The sequence below is a fragment of the Hyla sarda genome, unplaced genomic scaffold, assembly GCF_029499605.1.
Source record: "Hyla sarda isolate aHylSar1 unplaced genomic scaffold, aHylSar1.hap1 scaffold_3454, whole genome shotgun sequence".
In the NCBI taxonomy this organism is placed as follows: domain Eukaryota; kingdom Metazoa; phylum Chordata; class Amphibia; order Anura; family Hylidae; genus Hyla; species Hyla sarda.
In genome coordinates this window covers 1-9673 of record NW_026610213.1, presented here as the reverse complement: position 1 = coordinate 9673, position 9673 = coordinate 1, and the positions used below count along the sequence as shown (strand labels likewise).

Below are 9673 nucleotides of genomic sequence, written 5' to 3'. Positions count from 1 at the left end.
GTCGCTTTTTATGTATTCAGCACCTATGTATAATGTTGTAAAAATGCTCTAGAAGCTAAAGTCGCAGAAATGTCACACATATTTGGCCTGCAACTTTCTGTGCGACAAATTCAGACAGGAAAAATCAGTATAAATCCTTAGAAAATTATCCCCCAGTGTCTCCATCTGCTGGCGGTATTGAATAAGCATTGCTGCACTGATGGGGTATGCATTAGACGAAAAAAAAGAAGAAAAAGAAGAATAATACGCCCAGAAAAGAGGCGAAAAGGAGAAAAACGTAAAAAAACGTGAAAAAAAAGTAAGAGGAAGAGAAGGGAAAAAAAGGTGGAAATGGGTTTAAAAGTGATTTCGGCGGAGAAATATATATATATATATATATATATATATATATATATATATATGCGCACACACACACATAGATATAAACGTATTCTCCGTTGAGATATTGCAGCCGCTGCTGTGTCCAGGCCCAGGAGCCTTAGCACTGTGCTGTGATGTCACTCAATACCACTGACATCACTAGGTGTAAACAACATCTCTCCTTTGCTGTGTATGTGACTATGGAGCTGTTTGGTGATGTCGTCTATTACGGCCTTCATAGAAGCAACAGGAGATTGTTGCATCCATCTTGAACCCTCAGAACTACAGTGCTATGATGTCACTCACTTCCACAGGCCTTGCAGAGTGTAAACAACAACAACCCAGCTTTGTTGTGTATGTAACCAAAGGGATTTGTGATGTCACCTAGAACCTTCACAGCAGCGACAGCTTTATGAGGAGCATCAGCACTGCTCTGCCTGAGCAGAACCATCACCGCCATAGGTTGTCAAATAACCCGGATTTAACCCACACAGGTAAGTCCAATGGGGTGCAGGCATGTCCTCTATGCTTACAGCTTCCCGTGGGTGTTGGTTTGATACCGTTTGGGGACAGCCAAGGAAGCATCTGCAGGCAACAAAGGTAGGTGTGTGCTTGTGTGTGTGTTTCCTATGCAGATCCTAAGCCCAGTGTCACATGCAAGTAGGAGGAGTAAGAAGGGTTCCTGGCAAATCCGGGTTATGGATTGCATTTAAAAAGGCCCCGTGGGAGTGCAATGGGCCCCTGTCTTGCTGCTTAGCAATAATGGTATGGGTTTAGGTTCTGCTGTGTGTACTGGTGGTTGACTGCCCCCCAGCCCAGAGTGTGCATGGAAAATTGTCTGGCAGCCTCCCTGACAGCAAGCAGTGATAGTGCCCATGAAGGGGACCTTGTTGGGCCCGCCCCTTTCACGGTTATCGCTTCTCGGCCTTTTGGCTAAGATCAAGTGTAGTATCTGTTCTTATCAGTTTAATATCTGATACGTCCCCTATCTGGGGACCATATATTAAATGGATTTTTGAGAACGGGGGCCGATTTCGAAGCTTGCTTCCGTCGCCCTATGCATTGACCCGATATGGCAGTATCTTCGGGTACAGTGCACCACCCCCTTACAGGGTTAAAAAGAAAGATTCCTACTTTCATTGCTACCTGCTTGCTGGCTAGCCAGCTAGCCAGCCCTGTGGGCCTTGCTGCTGCTGCAGCCAATAAACAAAAGGTGGTGCTGCTGCTGCTTCTGCTTCTGCTTGTGTCTGGCCCCTGTTGGAGCGTCCAGGCACAGGACTTCTGCTGCTGCTGACTAAATGGCCTCCTTAATTGGATCATTTGAGTAGCCAGCACACCTGTGCAGGTAGGGCATGACATGATAGGCAGCTGCCTTGATAGCGGGTGGGTGCTGAATGTTCCTAATTGACAAAATAAGATTAATGCTTATGAAGAAATATAAAATCTCATCCCTTCCCCAATATCGCGCCACACCCCTACCCCTTAATTCCCTGGTTGAACGTGATGGACATATGTCTTTTTTCGACCGTACTAACTATGTAACTATGTAACATAACATGGGGGGGGGGGGGGTCTCCTGGCTGTTCACACAGGTGTGTCATTGCTGTACATTGACCATGCATTGCTTCTGTGGTATTGCAAAGGCAAAGACAAATGCTTCCAGCCATCCATTGCACTAATGGATTGGTCATCAGCTGGCTGTCTATGTCCCGCATCAATATAGACCAAAGTACAGAGGGTTAGGCTATGCTATTGTGCACCTACCTGATGCATCAGAAGGTGCGAGGCCCTTGCTAAATTCTGTGCACAGACTTTGAGATCTATGCTTTAGACTGTATCTAAACCTGCTCCAACATGGACTGACATTCTGGCCTACTTTCAGCCGATGCGACTTGTCTGTCGCTGAACAGTCGCTTTTTATGTATTCAGCACCTATGTATAATGTTGTAAAAATGCTCTAGAAGCTAAAGTCGCAGAAATGTCACACATATTTGGCCTGCAACTTTCTGTGCGACAAATTCAGACAGGAAAAATCAGTATAAATCCTTAGAAAATTATCCCCCAGTGTCTCCATCTGCTGGCGGTATTGAATAAGCATTGCTGCACTGATGGGGTATGCATTAGACGAAAAAAAAGAAGAAAAAGAAGAATAATACGCCCAGAAAAGAGGCGAAAAGGAGAAAAACGTAAAAAAACGTGAAAAAAAAGTAAGAGGAAGAGAAGGGAAAAAAAGGTGGAAATGGGTTTAAAAGTGATTTCGGCGGAGAAATATATATATATATATATATATATATATATATATATATATATATATATATATATATATGCGCACACACACACATAGATATAAACGTATTCTCCGTTGAGATATTGCAGCCGCTGCTGTGTCCAGGCCCAGGAGCCTTAGCACTGTGCTGTGATGTCACTCAATACCACTGACATCACTAGGTGTAAACAACATCTCTCCTTTGCTGTGTATGTGACTATGGAGCTGTTTGGTGATGTCGTCTATTACGGCCTTCATAGAAGCAACAGGAGATTGTTGCATCCATCTTGAACCCTCAGAACTACAGTGCTATGATGTCACTCACTTCCACAGGCCTTGCAGAGTGTAAACAACAACAACCCAGCTTTGTTGTGTATGTAACCAAAGGGATTTGTGATGTCACCTAGAACCTTCACAGCAGCGACAGCTTTATGAGGAGCATCAGCACTGCTCTGCCTGAGCAGAACCATCACCGCCATAGGTTGTCAAATAACCCGGATTTAACCCACACAGGTAAGTCCAATGGGGTGCAGGCATGTCCTCTATGCTTACAGCTTCCCGTGGGTGTTGGTTTGATACCGTTTGGGGACAGCCAAGGAGGCATCTGCAGGCAACAAAGGTAGGTGTGTGCTTGTGTGTGTGTTTCCTATGCAGATCCTAAGCCCAGTGTCACATGCAAGTAGGAGGAGTAAGAAGGGTTCCTGGCAAATCCGGGTTATGGATTGCATTTAAAAAGGCCCCGTGGGAGTGCAATGGGCCCCTGTCTTGCTGCTTAGCAATAATGGTATGGGTTTAGGTTCTGCTGTGTGTACTGGTGGTTGACTGCCCCCCAGCCCAGAGTGTGCATGGAAAATTGTCTGGCAGCCTCCCTGACAGCAAGCAGTGATAGTGCCCATGAAGGGGACCTTGTTGGGCCCGCCCCTTTCACGGTTATCGCTTCTCGGCCTTTTGGCTAAGATCAAGTGTAGTATCTGTTCTTATCAGTTTAATATCTGATACGTCCCCTATCTGGGGACCATATATTAAATGGATTTTTGAGAACGGGGGCCGATTTCGAAGCTTGCTTCCGTCGCCCTATGCATTGACCCGATATGGCAGTATCTTCGGGTACAGTGCACCACCCCCTTACAGGGTTAAAAAGAAAGATTCCTACTTTCATTGCTACCTGCTTGCTGGCTAGCCAGCTAGCCAGCCCTGTGGGCCTTGCTGCTGCTGCAGCCAATAAACAAAAGGTGGTGCTGCTGCTGCTTCTGCTGCTTCTGCTTCTGCTTGTGTCTGGCCCCTGTTGGAGCGTCCAGGCACAGGACTTCTGCTGCTGCTGACTAAATGGCCTCCTTAATTGGATCATTTGAGTAGCCAGCACACCTGTGCAGGTAGGGCATGACATGATAGGCAGCTGCCTTGATAGCGGGTGGGTGCTGAATGTTCCTAATTGACAAAATAAGATTAATGCTTATGAAGAAATATAAAATCTCATCCCTTCCCCAATATCGCGCCACACCCCTACCCCTTAATTCCCTGGTTGAACGTGATGGACATATGTCTTTTTTCAACCGTACTAACTATGTAACTATGTAACATAACATGGGGGGGGGGGGGTCTCCTGGCTGTTCACACAGGTGTGTCATTGCTGTACATTGACCATGCATTGCTTCTGTGGTATTGCAAAGGCAAAGACAAATGCTTCCAGCCATCCATTGCACTAATGGATTGGTCATCAGCTGGCTGTCTATGTCCCGCATCAATATAGACCAAAGTACAGAGGGTTAGGCTATGCTATTGTGCACCTACCTGATGCATCAGAAGGTGCGAGGCCCTTGCTAAATTCTGTGCACAGACTTTGAGATCTATGCTTTAGACTGTATCTAAACCTGCTCCAACATGGACTGACATTCTGGCCTACTTTCAGCCGATGCGACTTGTCTGTCGCTGAACAGTCGCTTTTTATGTATTCAGCACCTATGTATAATGTTGTAAAAATGCTCTAGAAGCTAAAGTCGCAGAAATGTCACACATATTTGGCCTGCAACTTTCTGTGCGACAAATTCAGACAGGAAAAATCAGTATAAATCCTTAGAAAATTATCCCCCAGTGTCTCCATCTGCTGGCGGTATTGAATAAGCATTGCTGCACTGATGGGGTATGCATTAGACGAAAAAAAAGAAGAAAAAGAAGAATAATACGCCCAGAAAAGAGGCGAAAAGGAGAAAAACGTAAAAAAACGTGAAAAAAAAGTAAGAGGAAGAGAAGGGAAAAAAAGGTGGAAATGGGTTTAAAAGTGATTTCGGCGGAGAAATATATATATATATATATATATATATATATATATATATATATATATGCGCACACACACACATAGATATAAACGTATTCTCCGTTGAGATATTGCAGCCGCTGCTGTGTCCAGGCCCAGGAGCCTTAGCACTGTGCTGTGATGTCACTCAATACCACTGACATCACTAGGTGTAAACAACATCTCTCCTTTGCTGTGTATGTGACTATGGAGCTGTTTGGTGATGTCGTCTATTACGGCCTTCATAGAAGCAACAGGAGATTGTTGCATCCATCTTGAACCCTCAGAACTACAGTGCTATGATGTCACTCACTTCCACAGGCCTTGCAGAGTGTAAACAACAACAACCCAGCTTTGTTGTGTATGTAACCAAAGGGATTTGTGATGTCACCTAGAACCTTCACAGCAGCGACAGCTTTATGAGGAGCATCAGCACTGCTCTGCCTGAGCAGAACCATCACCGCCATAGGTTGTCAAATAACCCGGATTTAACCCACACAGGTAAGTCCAATGGGGTGCAGGCATGTCCTCTATGCTTACAGCTTCCCGTGGGTGTTGGTTTGATACCGTTTGGGGACAGCCAAGGAGGCATCTGCAGGCAACAAAGGTAGGTGTGTGCTTGTGTGTGTGTTTCCTATGCAGATCCTAAGCCCAGTGTCACATGCAAGTAGGAGGAGTAAGAAGGGTTCCTGGCAAATCCGGGTTATGGATTGCATTTAAAAAGGCCCCGTGGGAGTGCAATGGGCCCCTGTCTTGCTGCTTAGCAATAATGGTATGGGTTTAGGTTCTGCTGTGTGTACTGGTGGTTGACTGCCCCCCAGCCCAGAGTGTGCATGGAAAATTGTCTGGCAGCCTCCCTGACAGCAAGCAGTGATAGTGCCCATGAAGGGGACCTTGTTGGGCCCGCCCCTTTCACGGTTATCGCTTCTCGGCCTTTTGGCTAAGATCAAGTGTAGTATCTGTTCTTATCAGTTTTCATGCTGGTGGGGATGGGTGCTGCATGGAGGATGCAGGTGTACCAGGGCTTTCCGGGGCTGGTTCTGAGGAATCAGCTCGACGGCTGCCCCGATGTGACCTGTTCCCTCCGGGTCTCGCCATGAGGCTGAGAGGGTCTAGAGCCGAGGTACTTTTGTGCCTCGGGGAGTGGTGACCCCGAGGTGCCGAAACTCACTGGGAGAATAGGCTCACTGAGTTGAAGCACGGGCACCATAATCTCTTCACCTTGTGGCACTCACCTCTTGATTCCCGGCCTTCTGGCTAGGATCAGAGAAATTTTTATAGATCCGGCCGGATGTCCGGGCAGTATATCTGCACACATTCACTTATTTATTTATTTTTTGTCTCACTGTGTCACTTTTTGCGTGTTGTGTGTTCACAGGATTTGTCAGGATGCGGTAGCCCTTCTGGGTGTCCCTCCTGGCGGTCTAGGGGAGGTGTGTGTGGCCATTAGGTTCCGCACCTCCCTGCAAACACCCCGGGTACTCCTGCTTCGCAGGGTACCTACCGTAATCGGCTCTGCGGGCAGATACCTTGGCTAACGCCAAGGGGGATGCCGGGAGCATTTGTGGTCTCCTAGTAGCTTCGGCGAAAAGGGACATCGAACCTGGAACCTCGCAGGTACCTTTTGGTCCGGAGGCGAAGGGTAAGGTTTGTTGGGGGGCCTCTCTCCTATCGGAGAAGGGCTTGCGATAGACCGCATCCTTTGTGCACGTTTTTTTTAGTGTAACACGTTTGCACTTTTTCTTGCACTTTGGGTGAATCGAAAGCACGTTCCTCGGCTTTAGATAAAAAAAAAAAAAAAAAATCTGTTCTTATCAGTTTAATATCTGATACGTCCCCTATCTGGGGACCATATATTAAATGGATTTTTGAGAACGGGGGCCGATTTCGAAGCTTGCTTCCGTCGCCCTATGCATTGACCCGATATGGCAGTATCTTCGGGTACAGTGCACCACCCCCTTACAGGGTTAAAAAGAAAGATTCCTACTTTCATTGCTACCTGCTTGCTGGCTAGCCAGCTAGCCAGCCCTGTGGGCCTTGCTGCTGCTGCAGCCAATAAACAAAAGGTGGTGCTGCTGCTGCTTCTGCTGCTTCTGCTTCTGCTTGTGTCTGGCCCCTGTTGGAGCGTCCAGGCACAGGACTTCTGCTGCTGCTGACTAAATGGCCTCCTTAATTGGATCATTTGAGTAGCCAGCACACCTGTGCAGGTAGGGCATGACATGATAGGCAGCTGCCTTGATAGCGGGTGGGTGCTGAATGTTCCTAATTGACAAAATAAGATTAATGCTTATGAAGAAATATAAAATCTCATCCCTTCCCCAATATCGCGCCACACCCCTACCCCTTAATTCCCTGGTTGAACGTGATGGACATATGTCTTTTTTCGACCGTACTAACTATGTAACTATGTAACATAACATGGGGGGGGGGGGGTCTCCTGGCTGTTCACACAGGTGTGTCATTGCTGTACATTGACCATGCATTGCTTCTGTGGTATTGCAAAGGCAAAGACAAATGCTTCCAGCCATCCATTGCACTAATGGATTGGTCATCAGCTGGCTGTCTATGTCCCGCATCAATATAGACCAAAGTACAGAGGGTTAGGCTATGCTATTGTGCACCTACCTGATGCATCAGAAGGTGCGAGGCCCTTGCTAAATTCTGTGCACAGACTTTGAGATCTATGCTTTAGACTGTATCTAAACCTGCTCCAACATGGACTGACATTCTGGCCTACTTTCAGCCGATGCGACTTGTCTGTCGCTGAACAGTCGCTTTTTATGTATTCAGCACCTATGTATAATGTTGTAAAAATGCTCTAGAAGCTAAAGTCGCAGAAATGTCACACATATTTGGCCTGCAACTTTCTGTGCGACAAATTCAGACAGGAAAAATCAGTATAAATCCTTAGAAAATTATCCCCCAGTGTCTCCATCTGCTGGCGGTATTGAATAAGCATTGCTGCACTGATGGGGTATGCATTAGACGAAAAAAAAGAAGAAAAAGAAGAATAATACGCCCAGAAAAGAGGCGAAAAGGAGAAAAACGTAAAAAAACGTGAAAAAAAAGTAAGAGGAAGAGAAGGGAAAAAAAGGTGGAAATGGGTTTAAAAGTGATTTCGGCGGAGAAATATATATATATATATATATATATATATATATATATATATGCGCACACACACACATAGATATAAACGTATTCTCCGTTGAGATATTGCAGCCGCTGCTGTGTCCAGGCCCAGGAGCCTTAGCACTGTGCTGTGATGTCACTCAATACCACTGACATCACTAGGTGTAAACAACATCTCTCCTTTGCTGTGTATGTGACTATGGAGCTGTTTGGTGATGTCGTCTATTACGGCCTTCATAGAAGCAACAGGAGATTGTTGCATCCATCTTGAACCCTCAGAACTACAGTGCTATGATGTCACTCACTTCCACAGGCCTTGCAGAGTGTAAACAACAACAACCCAGCTTTGTTGTGTATGTAACCAAAGGGATTTGTGATGTCACCTAGAACCTTCACAGCAGCGACAGCTTTATGAGGAGCATCAGCACTGCTCTGCCTGAGCAGAACCATCACCGCCATAGGTTGTCAAATAACCCGGATTTAACCCACACAGGTAAGTCCAATGGGGTGCAGGCATGTCCTCTATGCTTACAGCTTCCCGTGGGTGTTGGTTTGATACCGTTTGGGGACAGCCAAGGAGGCATCTGCAGGCAACAAAGGTAGGTGTGTGCTTGTGTGTGTGTTTCCTATGCAGATCCTAAGCCCAGTGTCACATGCAAGTAGGAGGAGTAAGAAGGGTTCCTGGCAAATCCGGGTTATGGATTGCATTTAAAAAGGCCCCGTGGGAGTGCAATGGGCCCCTGTCTTGCTGCTTAGCAATAATGGTATGGGTTTAGGTTCTGCTGTGTGTACTGGTGGTTGACTGCCCCCCAGCCCAGAGTGTGCATGGAAAATTGTCTGGCAGCCTCCCTGACAGCAAGCAGTGATAGTGCCCATGAAGGGGACCTTGTTGGGCCCGCCCCTTTCACGGTTATCGCTTCTCGGCCTTTTGGCTAAGATCAAGTGTAGTATCTGTTCTTATCAGTTTAATATCTGATACGTCCCCTATCTGGGGACCATATATTAAATGGATTTTTGAGAACGGGGGCCGATTTCGAAGCTTGCTTCCGTCGCCCTATGCATTGACCCGATATGGCAGTATCTTCGGGTACAGTGCACCACCCCCTTACAGGGTTAAAAAGAAAGATTCCTACTTTCATTGCTACCTGCTTGCTGGCTAGCCAGCTAGCCAGCCCTGTGGGCCTTGCTGCTGCTGCAGCCAATAAACAAAAGGTGGTGCTGCTGCTGCTTCTGCTTCTTCTGCTTCTGCTTGTGTCTGGCCCCTGTTGGAGCGTCCAGGCACAGGACTTCTGCTGCTGCTGACTAAATGGCCTCCTTAATTGGATCATTTGAGTAGCCAGCACACCTGTGCAGGTAGGGCATGACATGATAGGCAGCTGCCTTGATAGCGGGTGGGTGCTGAATGTTCCTAATTGACAAAATAAGATTAATGCTTATGAAGAAATATAAAATCTCATCCCTTCCCCAATATCGCGCCACACCCCTACCCCTTAATTCCCTGGTTGAACGTGATGGACATATGTCTTTTTTCGACCGTACTAACTATGTAACTATGTAACATAACATGGGGGGGGGGGGGTCTCCTGGCTGTTCACACAGGTGTGTCATTGCTGTACATTGACCAT

The 9673-nt window shown here is 46.6% G+C and overlaps 4 non-coding genes and 1 pseudogene across 4 annotated transcripts; all 5 read left to right on the top strand.

The window, feature by feature from the left end:
- Positions 1-1273: 1273 nt before the first annotated feature.
- On the top strand, positions 1274-1464 carry LOC130331018 (U2 spliceosomal RNA). Its single transcript, XR_008873998.1, has one exon. It is a non-coding gene; the product is annotated as a U2 spliceosomal RNA (small nuclear RNA).
- Positions 1465-3558: 2094 nt separating this feature from the next.
- Positions 3559-3749, top strand: LOC130331017 (U2 spliceosomal RNA). The gene has a single exon (XR_008873997.1). It is a non-coding gene; the product is annotated as a U2 spliceosomal RNA (small nuclear RNA).
- A 2090-nt stretch (positions 3750-5839) lies between these two features.
- Positions 5840-5999, top strand: LOC130331016 (U2 spliceosomal RNA; annotated as a pseudogene).
- Positions 6000-6692: 693 nt separating this feature from the next.
- LOC130331015 (U2 spliceosomal RNA) lies at positions 6693-6876 on the top strand. The gene has a single exon (XR_008873996.1). It is a non-coding gene; the product is annotated as a U2 spliceosomal RNA (small nuclear RNA).
- Positions 6877-8960: 2084 nt separating this feature from the next.
- Positions 8961-9151, top strand: LOC130331013 (U2 spliceosomal RNA). The gene has a single exon (XR_008873994.1). It is a non-coding gene; the product is annotated as a U2 spliceosomal RNA (small nuclear RNA).
- The last annotated feature ends 522 nt before the right edge of the window (positions 9152-9673 follow it).